Below are 14,770 nucleotides of genomic sequence, written 5' to 3'. Positions count from 1 at the left end.
ATTATCAAAGGTGTAACAAACATCACCATTAAATCATCCATCCCCAGAGGTTATTGGAAATTTCTGCATATCATTGCTTTTCATGATTTTATGCTTTCATGACTCATAAACATAACTAAGCAATATAGTGTTTTTGTGTGTTTCAAGTTTTATATAAGTAGTATTTTGTTTTTGTACAATTCATGTATGCTAATAAAAATAATGAAAGGAAGGAGCTGGGCATGGTAGCTCATACTACCTAATCTTAGCTACTTATCTCAGCTATTCTGGAGGTGGAGATCAGGAGAAAAGATGGTTTGAGGCCACCACTGGCAAATACATGAGACTCCATTTCAATCAATAGGCCAGGCTTGGTGGTGTACACCTGTCATCCCAGGTCTGAAGCCCACCCTAGGCAAAATGAAAGACTACCTGAAAAGCAACTAAAAACAAAAAAGGCCTGAGGTGGCTCAAGTGGTAGAGTACCTGCCCTGAGTTCAAACTCCAGTACCACCACCACCACCACCACCACCACCAAAAAAAAAAGACAGTAAGCTAAAATATACTTGTTAACGCATAGAGATCTAGTTCACTCATTAAAAAAAAAACATAAAATTTGAATAGCAGTTTAAATAAATAGGGTAGATACCCCCCATTACAAAAAAATTCAGAGATAAATAGTCCAGAACTTGATGATATTTTCAGGAACCAGGGTTGTCCTATCTTGCTTTATGCGTTTGGTCTTTACCCCTGTCTCATCATTGTTGCAAGATGGCTGCTTCATCTCGAATTCTATGCCCCAGGTCTGTGCAAGAGATGGGGAGAGTAAAGGATAAATTGCATTCCAGCTATATCTGTCACTTTTTATCAGGAAAATAAAAGCTTTCCTGGCAGCTCTACCCAGTGGACTTCCATTTACTGTACTGGGGTTTGAACTCAGGGCCTCACACTTTCTAGGGAGGCACTCTTCCACTTGAGCCACTCCACTAGCCCCTATTTAAATCTAATAAGTGAGATAAGGATCACGTGACTACTACTAAGGCCAGTGACTGGTCAAGAGCAGCCGGATTTCCATGAATGGTTTACACAAGTCACAATTCATACCAAGGTTGGGGAAGGTGACCACTGGTAACCAAGTGTCTGTGTCTTTAACTGAACAAAGTGAGGTTCTATAAATAGGACAGAAAAGGAGGAAATGGATGTTGGATGGTATAGCAAACTCTTCTAGATGGTCACTCAATGCCTATTTTTCCTTTTTTATTACTTATAGAACACAATCTTATTTAACCAGTTAAAACTTGCTTTATCAGAGTCCTTTGTGATATGACTCAGGTGTGGTTGGATAAAAGAAGTTAATTGTTGTAGTTTAAACAAGTAAGTGGTTTCATTGCTCCCCTTAAGATACTCAGTATGGGCCACCCATTGCTGGTAGCATTAAGACATTAAGGACTTTGGCTCCTTCCTCCCTTTGTATCCATAGTTAGCATGTGACCTTCATTCTCATGATGACAAGAGAGCTGCTACTCTTAGAGGCATCACTTCTTGCTCAAGGATAGGGTTGCCAGATAATATATAGTTGGTCCAGTTAAATGTGAATTTGAGATACCAATAAATATAGATTTTCTAGTGCAAATATCTCACCAAAATTATATAGGACATATTTTAAATTCAAATTATTTGTTTATCTGAAATTCAGATTCATCTGAGCAAACTGTACTTTTATTTGATAAATCTGTAAACCTTACCTAAGAAGGAGGAAGGAGGAAAAGCAAAGGAATTTTCTTCCGCAGAGGCTTTACCCAGAAAAGGGACTCTTTCCCCAGGTTTCTTCTATCTCTTTAGGCAGAAACAGCTGAAGGGCATGTAGGGGAGGTAATGATTCTTAGTTGGCCACTGTACTGCATCAGATCAAATCAGAGCAGAAAAGGTGAATGGATATCAGGCAGATAGCTTGAAGCATCCTCCACAGATGTCTTACACCCCCCTCTCATTTGTTCTTCTTCCAAAATAGTTATAGCCAGTGGTGATATTCAAAATATGTTAACAATCAATATGGTATTGATACTGACCAACCAGAGTGGATAGCCAACCATGAAGAATAGTCATGTTAACACAATTTTTAGTAAAATTAATGTATAATTTATTCATTCTGATTATATAAATATTGTTCACATGAGTATTGGGAGCCCTGTTTACCTTTCATTTCTCTGCCTCTTTATTCTTTTTTTTTTTTTTTTTTTAGAGATTTGGAATGTTTTACTGGGTGTTAGCTGAAGATTAACACCCGTAGTTTTCATGAGAGAATTGAAATTGGAGAGAAGTGACCAGCCCAGCACACAGTGAATTGGTGAAATTGGGTCTTCTCTGTCCAGTACACCCAAGGTCACAGAGTGGTTTAGAGGTCAGTGTGAAACTAGAATTCAGGCCTGGAGATGCATAAGCCCAGCTCTGTGTATTGTCTGCCTCTTTATTCTTGACAGGTTTTTAATATTGTATCAAACACATCAAAATAATTTTTCAGTTTTTTTCCTGACAAGATTGTGTCTAGAGTCTATTTTAAGATATACTCATCACAGCTCTTGCTTAGCTCTTCTCCTAGAACCTCCCTCTGCCAGTCTTTTGTGGTGAATCTTATTTTCCAGATCCTGTATTCCTCTTAGTGCTCCTTCATCTTGTTGGAATTCTTCTCTCAGTCCCTTCTTGAGAAAAAAGTGCAGAAGAGGTAAAGTTGTGAGACATTTGATGTCTGGAAATACCCTTATTCTGTCTTCATATTTGGTTGACAGCTTGGTTAGGACTGGAATTCTAGGTCAAAAGTAATTTTTTCTCACTTTTGGAGGCATGATTCCATATGTCTTATAGCTTCTAATGTAGCTATTAAGATGATGCCAGTTATTATGTTTTGTTCTTTGTAGGTGACTTATTTTCTTCTTCTGGAAGCTTTGAGATCTCTTTAGCATTTGAGAGTGGGAGTACATGCCTGTAATCCTAGCACTTGGGAGACTGAGGCAGGAGAATTGAGAGTTCGAGGCCACCTTGAGTTACACAGTGAGGAAAAAAGAAAAGAAAAAATCGAAAAGGCTAGGCATGGTGGCAAATGGCATTAACCCCAGCTACTCAGGAGGCAGATACAAGAAGAGCACAAGTTTGAGGTCAGTCAGCAAAGTTAGGAAGACCCTACCTCAAAAGCAAAAAATACACAAAAGACCTAGGGGTATGGCTCAAGAGGTAAAGCACTTCCCTTGGGTTCAACCTCCAGTACCAAAAAAAAAAAAGAGAGAAAAACCCCAAAAACTCTTATCCATGATGTTTTAACACTTCATATGATATATGACTTGGAGTTCTTTTTTTTCTTTTCCAATTTTGGCAGTACTCAAGGTTTGAACTCAGAGCCTTGTGTCTGGTTGGAAGGTACTCTATGACTTGAGCCATGCTCCCATCCTTTTGGCTTTAAGTATTTGAATAGAGTCTTACATTTATGCTCAGGCTGGCCTAGAGTGAGATACTCCTATTTACTCTTCCCATGTAGCAGAGATTGTTGCCAGCATTGGTACAATCTGTGATCAGAAGACTTCCACTTCCAAATTCTTTGTCCCACGTAGAATAATCCATGGCAGGACATGTTGGGGTAAATGGAGTTTATTAAAAGTTAGGGAAGGGAAATACAAAGGGGGAGTATGGTGGGGTTCAGGTGGAATCTGGAGGCCAATAGAGCATGCTTCTCTTTTCTAGGTGCTTTAAAAACTTATACTAACCTATGGGAAGGGCAGGACCAGGTAATTCCCATCCAATAATCAGTGAGTGGGGAGGGGCAAGGGCAGTTCCTGGGCCAGAAGAGGGCAGTCCCTGAGCCAGAGCATGGTCAATCTGAGATGTAATATTAAGTTTTCATGAGTCCTCAACTTTCCCTAATTTTAGCCTGCCTCAAATTCCCCGTGAGAGACAATATTCTAAAAAATTCTTTTTTGGGGGGATGCTGATGGTGGGGATATAGTCCATTTTCAGTATCTGCTTTGAGCTGATAGGGGCAGCATACCCTACCTTCAAGGGGAAATTGTCTCTCCTATTTCTTTCCCTTGGGGCTTATTTGGACACAAGGTGTCTGAATTATTGTCCAGCATAGTCAAGGTTCTTCATGGAGGTCTGGGTTGCTCATGGAGATCTCATTCATCTGCAGAGATCAGTAGCCCTGTTTCCTCATGATTTAGGTCCTAAAGGCTTTTATTCCGGAAGATATAAATTTGGTTTAGAAGGCATAACCCAAACATGAACAATGATTGGAGCATCAGAAGGGGCCCTACCAGGTATAGCAGGAAGGATAAAAGAATCTAACTTTTCATTTTGAAAAGTGATAGAGAGTCTTACAATTCTTATTTTGTGGGTGTTTATACCTGTAGCTATTTTTAACCTTTAGGTGGCCCTGTATTTGGGCTGTCATTGTAGGACTGATTGTTTGAGGTAATATCTGTGTTAGAGGCCAGGTGTACCAGGGGTCAGGTGTCAGTCCAAATGGAGGGTAAACATCAATGAGTCAGTTCTGCAGAATAGAGGATCCAGATATGAAGCCACACAACTATAAGCAACTTATCTTTGACAAAGGAGCTAAAAATATACAATGGAGAAATAGCAGCCTCTTCAACAAAAACTGCTGGGAAAACTGGTTAGCAGTCTGCAAAAAACTGAAACTAGATCCATGTATATCACCCTATACCAAGATTAACTCAAAATGGATCAAGGATCTTAATATCAGACCCCAAACTCTTAAGTTGATACAAGAAAGAGTAGGAAATACTCTGGAGTTAGTAGGTATAGGTAAGAACTTTTTCAATGAAACCCCAGCAGCACAGCAACTAAGAGATAGCATAGATAAATGGGACCTCATAAAACTAAAAAGCTTCTGTTCATCAAAAGAAATGGTCTCTAAACTGAAGAGAACACCCACAGAGTGGGAGAAAATATTTGCCAACTATACATCAGACAAAGGACTGATAACCAGAATATACAGGGAAGTTAAAAAACTAAATTCTCCCAAAACTAATGAACCAATAAAGAAATGGGCAAGTGAACTAAACAGAACTTTCTCAAAAGAAGAAATTCAAATGGCCAGAAAACACATGAAAAAATGCTCACCATCTCTAGCAATAAAGGAAATGCAAATTAAAACCACGCTAAGATTCCACCTCACCCCTGTTAGAATAGCCATCATTAGCAACACCACCACCAACAGGTGTTGGCGAGGATGCGGGGAAAAAGGAACCCTCTTACACTGTTGGTGGGAATGTAGACTAGTACAACCACTCTGGAAAAAAATTTGGAGGCTACTTAGAAAGGTGGACATCGATCTACCATTTGATCCAGCAATACCACTCTTGGGGATATACCCAAAAGACTGTTACTCCAGAGGCACCTGCACACCCATGTTTATTGCGGCACTATTCACAATAGCCAAGTTATGGAAACAGCCAAGATGCCCCAGCACTGACGAATGGATTAAGAAAATGTGGTATCTATACACAATGGAATTTTATGCAGCCATGAAGAAGAACGAAATGTTATCATTCGCTGGTAAATGGATGGAATTGGAGAACATCATTCTGAGTGAGGTTAGCCTGGCCCAAAAGACCAAAAATCGTATGTTCTCCCTCATATGCAGACATTAGATCAAGGGCAAACACAACAAGGGGATTGAACTTTGATCACAAGATAAAAGCGAGAGCACACAAGGGAGGGGTGAGGATAGGTAAGACACCTAAAAAATTAGCTAGCATTTGTTGCCCTCAATGCAGAGAAACTAAAGCAGATATCTTAAAAGCAACTGAGGCTAGTAGGAGAAGGGGACTAGGAACTAGAGAAAAGGTTAGATCAAAAAGAATTAACCTAGAAGGTAACACACATGCACAGGAAATTAATGTGAGTCAACTCCCTGTATAGCTATCCTTATCTCAACCAGCAAAAACCCTTGTTCCTTCCTATTATTGCTTATACTCTCTCTACAACAAAATTAGAAATAAGGGCAAAATAGTTTCTGCTGGGTATTGAGGGGGGGGAGAGGGAGGGGGCGGAGTGGGTGGTAAGGGAGGGGGTGGGGGCAGGGGGGAGAAATGAACCAAGCCTTGTATGCACATATGAATAAAAAAAAATGAGTCAGTTCTGTACAGAAAGAAGACTCACAGTGTCTCTAAGCAGAAGTTAGACACCATTGGAAGTTATATTCTTTGTTTAAACAGAAGGCTTTGGTCAAAGACATGAGTTTGCCTTTTGCCAGAAGTCTAAGGCTTAAATAATAGAGCACATACATAAGAGCCTGTTTTTAAAATCTCTCAGCTTTGGTTACTTTTAGAAGTCCGGCATAATTGACTCCATCTAGATCTGGAGAAGTCCCCTCATTTGTGTAGTTCTTTTGATCTGTCTTGGGTGGCTGAACACCACTTGTTCCTCTAAGAAGTTGGGGATGCTGACCACTTGGGGTTTGTGTCCTCTTAAACTGTTTATCTGAACACTCATCTCTGAAGATTTTGCCAATTTGGCAGCTTTGTCATCCAGAGCAGGAGTAGTTTCTCTTGGAAAATCATAGCTTCTTCAAGAAAGTCAGATTTTATCCTGCAGAGGAGGGGGAGTAACATATCAAACAGATCAGAAGTCAGTGCCAATGTGACATTTTTGGCCAAATTAAGCAACAAAGAGATTGATTTAAAAATGGCTCTTAGGCTGGGCTTAATTAAATCTAATTATCTGTCCCATAAGGGATGTATTGACTTCTTAAATTCCTGTAAAGTATCAGCAGAAAACAGTTATAAAGTTTTTATAAGAAAAATACAAAATGACTCAAATTACTTAAGAATGTATGTCCTGGTTGATAGCTAAGCACTTGTCACAGTCATTTTTCATGGGCTTACCTGTAAATGCTCCTGAAGGATCAGAACTGTAATGACAAAACTTAAAGTAACCATGGTTAATAGTTTAGCAATTAATATAATAGTATAGTATTACTGAACCCCTATTATTATAATTGGGAACATACTTACAAACTTATAAAAGGAGTTAAGACACCAGCTTGGTACAGTGCTTTTTTAGAAGGTTTCTAACTATTTTAAAAGGCTTATATACTTGTAGAACACAAAGACACTTAACATGTAAAGGAGCCAGTATCATCTTCACAGTTTGAACCTTGAATTTTGGTTAGGTAAAGTAACAAATTAGTGATTGTCAGTACTGTGTTGACAGCTTAAATTAAAAACACTAAGTTTTCCAATGATTAGGAGTTACAGAAACAGCCAAGATGCCCCACTACTGACGAATGGATTAAGAAAATGTGGTATTTATACACAATGGAATTTCATGCAGCCATGAAGAAGAATGAAATGTTATCATTCACAGGTAAATGGATGGAACTTGAGAATATCATTCTGAGTGAGGTTAGCCTGGCCCAAAAGACCAAAAATTGTATGTTCTCCCTCATATGTGGACATTAGATCAAGGGCAAACCCACAAGGGGATTGAACTTTGATCACATGATAAAGTGAGAACACACAGGGAAGGTATGGGGATAGGTAAAACATCCAAAAAACTAGATAGCATTTGTTGCCCTCAACGCAGAGAAACTAAAGCAGATCCTTTAAAGCAACTGAGGTCAATAGGAGAAGGGGACCAGGAACCAGAGAAAAGGTTAGTTCGAGAAGAATTAACTTAGAAGGTAACACACATGTACAGGAAAGCAATGCGAGTCAACTCCCTGTATAGGCTATCCTTATCTCAACTAGCAAAAATCCTTGGTCCTTCCTATTATTGCTTATATTCTCTCTTCAACAAAACTAGCAATAAGGGCAAAATAGTTTCTTCCTGGTAGCGAGGGGTTGAGGGGTGGGTAAAGGAGGGAGTGGGGGGTTAAGGGAGGGGATGGGGGGAAGGGGGGAGAAATGACCCAAACATTGTATGCACATATGAATATAATAAAAAAAGAAGAAAAAAGATGTTTCCCTTTTAACACTCAACAGATTGTTTTTCTTTATATTGTTATCTTTCCATTTTACATGTTGTTTTTGTATCAGCCTCTTTGCCCAGTGCATAGTATTTCTGATGCTCTAATAGTTGAGTTGGCATTCAGGATCAGCATTCCTTTTAGGAACCCTCATGGAGGGGTGTTAAGAGACTGGCCCTTTGGAGAACAATAGGAAGTCGTGGTACCATGCCACTTGTTCATGCAGAGATGTCTACTAGAGGTCTTTTTAGGCAAGTCAGCTCTAGAGGACCTGAAACTGAGACTTACCAGCTATAAGAGGAACACCTCAAGGATGTTGGACTGATCTCACTCTTTCCCTATCTTTCTCCACCAGCCAGCTAGGGAATTCATTCAGGAACCCTTGTGCAGGGAAGGAGAGACTGACCCTTGTAAGAATGGTTCTCTCTCTTAAGGGGTAAGTTCCCCTTTCCTTTCCCTCTCTGTCTTTCCACCAGCCAGCACAGGGGAAGCTAACATATTCACTTGGCTATATCCTTAAATACTGGGAGTGCTTTGATCCTGCCAAAAAAAAAAAAAAAAAGATGACAAGCTCTCTACATAATCCATTTGAAATTATTTACTGTTCTTTGCATCCTGCCTAAATTGGCCTCTTGCCAGATGCAAAAACCCTAAGGTAGTTTTTTGGTAATACTAAGGAAACTTAAGTTTAAACTAAGTAAAAATTCTTTTAAATAGTTCTAATATTGCTAGTGCCTTGTATGTTTATCTAAATGTCATAAAATCATTTATATAGTTAGAAGTGTATACATTCTTTTATCTAAGGTACATTCTATCTAATAAGGTCTTTGACACTTCTGCTCTTTATGACAAAAGCTAAAAGTCTGCCATTTAGGCCTGACATCATCTGTTTGTCAGATAAAATTGGTTTATCTGACACTGGCTAGGTAAACATTGTATATATATATATACACATACAATATATATATATGCACATATATATATGCATATATAATGTATATTTAATTATATATAATGTATATTATATATATGTATATGACATGAAATTGAACATTAAAACAGGGGTTATTTGAAATTACTGACAATGCTACAATAAACATGCTACAATAAACATGGGTGTGCAGGTGCCTCTGGAGTAGCCTGTGTCACAGTCTTTTGGGTATATCCCCAAGAGTGGTATTGCTGTATCATATGGTAGATCAATGTTTAGATTTTTAAGTAGCCTCCAATTTTTTTCCAGAGTGGTTGTACTAGTTTACATTCCCACCAGCAGTGTAAGAGGGTTCCTTTTTCCCCACATCCTCACCAACACCTATTGTTGGTGGTGTTGCTAATGATGGCTATTCTAACAGGGGTGAGGTGGAATCTTAGTGTGGTTTTAATTTGCATTTCCTTTATTGCTAGGGATGATGAGCATTTTTTCATGTGTTTTCTGGCCATTTGAATTTCTTCTTTTGAGAAAGTTCTGTTTAGTTCACTTGCCCATTTCTTTATTGGTTCATTAATTTTGGGAGAATTTAGTTTTTTAAGTTCCCTATATATTCTGGTTATCAGTCCTTTGTCTGATGTATAGCTGGCAAATATTTTCTCCCACTCTGTGGGTGTTCTCTTCAGCTTAGAGACCATTTCTTTTGTTGAGCAGAAGCTTTTTAGTTTTACGAAGTCTAAAAGGGAAACATCTTAATATGAACTTTTGTAACCAGTATAGAATTAACAACCAAATCCAAATTGCACCAAGGTAAGCTTGGCTGATGGAAGTTAGGAGTCAATAATGGTGAAACAGTTTCTTAGTGTAAGAAAACTGTATAGTTTTGGAGCATTAGTACAAGTAGTAATAGAAAATCCTTTTGGGGGAACAAGTACATTTTAAAAAAAAGAATAATAAACCAACAAGATTAATGTCTGAAATGATTAGATACAGAAACAGAGATAAGGGAACAAGCATAAAGTTAGGAAACCCAATGACTGAGAGTCATGGATTGGATATCAATAAATCATATTCTAGACTGCTGTTGTTAACTAACCAAATAGCTTGGGACACACAGCAGGGTTGTTGTTGAACTGTATGCAGCCCGTAGAGCCCAAAAATAACAGGCTCAGTCATTAAGAGTTAATGACACACATAATTTAGTATTCTAGGATTAATCACCTTTTAGGAGACTCCTAAAAACTTAAGGTTCTATCATTCTATCTGGAGGGTAAACTTTTGTTTGGTTTTGGTAAAATTTTGTATCAGCTTATAGCATCAAAAATCACCAACAGTTATTTTGATAAAACAGAAACCCATTTTTAAATACACACTTAAGACTTTAATTTGTATCTTGAAACAACCTTTATAAAAATCTGATTTTAGATAACACCATTCTTAATAAAACTCTTAGCAATCTTATACCTTAAAAGACTTAGGAACAAAATTAAACTACCTTTTTTTTAATAATAGTAATTTACAGGAACACATGGGTCAATTAACCTAATTATCTTTAGTTTGAAGAAAGAGGATAGTTAGGCCTGGTGGGATTAGAACTGTAGATAACCTTTTAAACAACATTTTTACACATTAACCATATAAAAGTAGTTTAAGAGCCATCCCAAAGACATCTACACAAACAGATGTTTTGACCTAGACATGACAAAAAAAAGTCAGTTTAAGCATGCACAAATGAGCTCAGAAAAGTAAAAATTCAGTGACCTCAATTGGTAAGAGACAAAGATATACACAGAAAACACACACAATGACACACAAATCAATCACATTAATTCAAAGTGCACTCTTAAATAATTTCTTGTTATTATTTTTAGTAGGTCAGCTAGATTCCTAAGTAGTTTACAATAGATCTTTAACACAAATACCCTATTCTTGGTCCAATCCTTAACAGATTAATGTATTAAAAATGACATGTATAAAAACTATATTAATTTAGAGAATTTTAAGCACAATTTAGTTATAATTTTTCTTAGAGGATGGCAAGATGTCATCACCCATGAGTTTTCTGTTCCCTAGGGAGTGGCAAGACGGTGGTAGACATGTGATGTCTTCATCATGATGGCAACATTTTCTGTTACCACATGGTCTCTCCATATGGTCTCTCAAATGGAACACAAAGACATGTTACGTGTAACATACCAGCTCAAAATAGCAATTGTTATGAGAATAAAAGACATCTCCCCCTGAGAGACAGGTGTCCATATGAATTAGTCATCCTAATGAAAAGACCAAATAACTGAAGCAAACTAAAATGGTATTTGAACTCATAGCCTCACATTTGTTAGGAAGGCAACTCCTTGTTAGCTTCCCTAAAGAAAGGAGACTTAGGAACTGGCAGCCAGTGGCTCACACCTATAATCCTAGTAACTCAGGAGGCAGAGATCAGGAGGATCGCAGTTCAAAGCCAGGCAAATAGTTCCACGAGACCTTATCTCGAAAAAACCCTTCACAAAAAAGGTCTGGTGGAGTGGCTCAAGGTGTAGGCCCTGAGTTCAAGCCCCAGTACCAGGGAAAATAAAAAAGGAGACTTAGAAACTATCTTTAGAATCTGCCAAATAATTCCATTAATCCCATCAGTGAAGGGTGCCAGCTGCTTACTGGTAGACCTGGGGCATGTGTCTGGGTCTGGTAGACCTGGAATAGGGGAATGTGACCTCAGGGTGAGCACTTCTGTGATTCCTGCAGGCTATAGAGACAAGGAGAGCATGGGTGAGGGTTGGGGTCATGTTCCTAGGCAAACAGAGGTATGGTGGGTAGTCAGGCAAGGGAGTGGGGCAGAGGGGAAAGAGGAAGAAGGCTGCAGATGCACAGCAGCCACCAGAGCTGGCACCTTTAGTGGCTGAGGCAGCATGGAGGCCATGGAGCTGGGCCATGTGGGTGATAGGTCTTGGTGTGTGCCCAGCACTGGTGCCGCTCCCTCTGGCCTGCTAGGCTGAGCTACTCCTGACAGCATCACTGGGCTCCCGTTGGGTGCTGCTGTTGCTGTTACCACTGCTGGTGGGGCCTAGGCTGGTGCCACAAGCTTCCCAGCCTCCATGCTCTTCCTGCTGGCTCTGGTGTGGCTGAGCTGATGTTCCCAGGCTGGCACTGATAGGCAGGACCCTGGTCCCTTTGATAGGCAGCAGGTAGGCAGAAGTGGTGACCACAGGAAGAAATCATTTTAATTTAACTTTTCAACTCCACTAATCTCTATTTAAGGTCAGGTAGCCAGAGCCCAGAGGCTATCATAGGAAGTTAAAAAGTTAGCCACTACCCTAAAGCTTAATCACTCTCTACCCAAGAGTAATCACATCCTAAATAATTATGTCTGGAGCAGGGTGGTTTTTCACAAGTGAATTGAAAAAAACAAAGACCTAAACCAAGGAGCTAGACAGAGCGAAGGTTAGGAACTTCAAACAAAAATTCTCTACCAATTAGAGCAGGAACTAGATTACTCAGTTTCTCTCTTAACAAGACAATGACCCAAACTCAGAAAATCATCCCAGGGGCAAAAGGACCCAAAGCTAAGAGTTTCTTAGTAAATATTTTAACTTTAAAACCCAACTCTATTTTTCTCACTTTAGTGAAAGCAAATTCCTCTCCTAACAAACTTTACTGTCACTTCTAGTGAATCTTCTCCTGCCTGAGACAAGAACTGTCAAAGCCATTCCCCCCCCCAGTGGCACCTCTGAAGACAGTTTAAGGCCTGGGGCAGGTTGGGTGGGGTGTACCGCTCACTTACCCTCCATGACTCCATTGGTGGCCCATAGCCATGAAACAGGTTATGGTGGGGGATAGGCAGAGAGGAGCCAGCCGGAGTGCCTGGGGAGACGGGCCACCATGGCTGAGGCCCGGGGGTTAGAGAACCTGGCAAGGACTCCCTGCACAGTGCATTTTTGGCAGAGCGAGCCTTTAGGATGCTGGGCACAGAGATGTGAAGCACAGGCTCGCATGCCACATGCATGGCACAGGGTGGGGAATGCATGAGGGAGGGAGAAAGAAGGGAAAGGGCATTGCAGTTTTAAGGTGGCCAGCCTGTTCTCCACAAACCCGAAGCCATGGGGGGAGCATGCATTGGACAGATGGATGCCACTGGGTCCCATGGGCTGCCTGCCCTTGCAACGCGACCCTCAGGAGGCCTGAGTGCCAGGCAGACACCATTGGATCCCAGGGACCCTGCATCTCCCAGCTACATTTCCCGAGGGCAGAGCTTTGCCTGTTCACCTGGCTGTGTAGAAGGAAAAAAAGAAAAAAAAGTAAAAATGACCCTCTGAAGTGTAGGGTCTGGGGGCTTACTATTTCTCCTGGCTGGTTTTCCCACAGAATGACAGGCGTATGCCACCATGCCCAGCTTTTATTGGTTGTGATGGGGTCTCTCAGGCTTTTTGCCCTGGCTGGCCTGAAGTTGTCACTGGAGGACGGATGAAGGGGCTCCCATAGCTTCCCAGTTCCCACACAAAACCACAAGTCCTTGAAATCCACAAACATGAAAAACATTTCAAAGTGTCTCACAACAGGGAGTCTCACAAGGTGGAAGTTTTAGCAAGGATTTATTTTAGTATAGCAGGATAAAGTATAGACAAGTTGGGGAGGGGAGAGAGAGACATTTTTTGTTGCTCACGCAGGAAATGAGAGCAAATACTCAAAATAGTGGCTCCCATCGCTTAGTTTGGGTCTGGGTGGCTGAGATGGCTGTTAAAACAGGGAAGGGGTCATCCTGGCCTACCCAAATTACCAGGACAATAATTGTGCTTTAGAACTTCGCTTTGCTAGATGTGATTATTCTCCATCCATCCAAGGATCCTTGCAGCTTATTAACAATCTCAAAGAGGAAAGCAGAAGCAGGTAGCTCTTTTGTTTCCCTGTTCCTATAACAGCATCTAAAAGGAGTAGGGAGGGTGCTGGCTGCTCTGGCTCTCCAGCCTTTACTTCCATGTTCCAATGTGTGAGTCTGGCTCTTTAAATATTTATTAAAATAAATAAAAGTTATTTATTTTAATATAATATATTTAAATATTTAAATATATTTAAATATATTTATTTAAATATAAATATATTTAATTTAATAAATAAGAATTCCCCTGTCTCCTCATCTATATGTCCTGCCTCAGAACCACCATCTTCCTGATCTCCACCTCCGGAGTGGCTTAGATGAGTAGCTATAATTATAGGCATGAGCCTGTGAGAAATATGTTCACCTGTCCAAACTCAAGGAATTTGGACTCAGAGACACATTATTTTCTGGTTTTATCTTTTATATTTATATTTTATCTTTTATATTTATATTCTGCTTTTTGGGAGTTTTATCTCTTCACTTTTTAAAAAACATTTTTATTAGCATACATTAGTTATACAAAGGATTTCATTGCATCATATCCATATATGCTTACAATGTACCTTAGTTAGGCTATCTCTGTTTTTTTTTTTTTGGGGGGGGGTCTTCATTATTTGAATGTTTATCACATTTATTTATTTTCCCTCTCTTTCTTTCTTTCCTTCCTTCCTTCCTTCCTTTCTTTTTCCAAGTACACTACATCCCACAAATTTCAATATGTAGTATTTGTAAATATTGAGTTCTAATTATTTTGTAACTTCCATTGTGGTTTCCTATCAAACCTATAATTAGAAACTATTTTTTAGTGCAAATGCACACACATAGGCAATAGAACTATGATAAATTTACTGAGGCTTTTTTAGGGGGCGACTCTGGAGTTTGAACTCAGGGCTCTGAACTTGCAAAGCAGGTGCTCTACTGCTTGAGCCACACTTCCAGTCTATTTTGCTCTGGTTATTTTGGAGATGGGGGTCTTCTCAACTATTTGCCCAGACTGACCTTGAACCGTGAACCT

At 39.7% G+C, this 14,770-nt stretch overlaps 1 protein-coding gene across 1 annotated transcript in view; it reads left to right on the top strand.

Moving 5' to 3' along the window:
• The window catches only part of Slc4a5 (solute carrier family 4 member 5), a 135,393-nt gene that overhangs the window by 11,901 nt on the left and 108,722 nt on the right, over window positions 1-14,770 (top strand). Inside the window, exon 2 of the mRNA XM_074050025.1 lies at window positions 2,222-2,380. The gene's annotated coding sequence lies outside the window, so the exon portion shown is untranslated. The remainder of the gene's footprint in view (window positions 1-2,221; window positions 2,381-14,770) is intronic.

This window comes from Castor canadensis, chromosome 12 (genome assembly GCF_047511655.1).
Source record: "Castor canadensis chromosome 12, mCasCan1.hap1v2, whole genome shotgun sequence".
Lineage (NCBI taxonomy): Eukaryota > Metazoa > Chordata > Mammalia > Rodentia > Castoridae > Castor > Castor canadensis.
The sequence above is the reverse complement of the archived record's forward strand: the minus strand, read 5'-3'. Positions and strand labels throughout refer to the sequence as shown.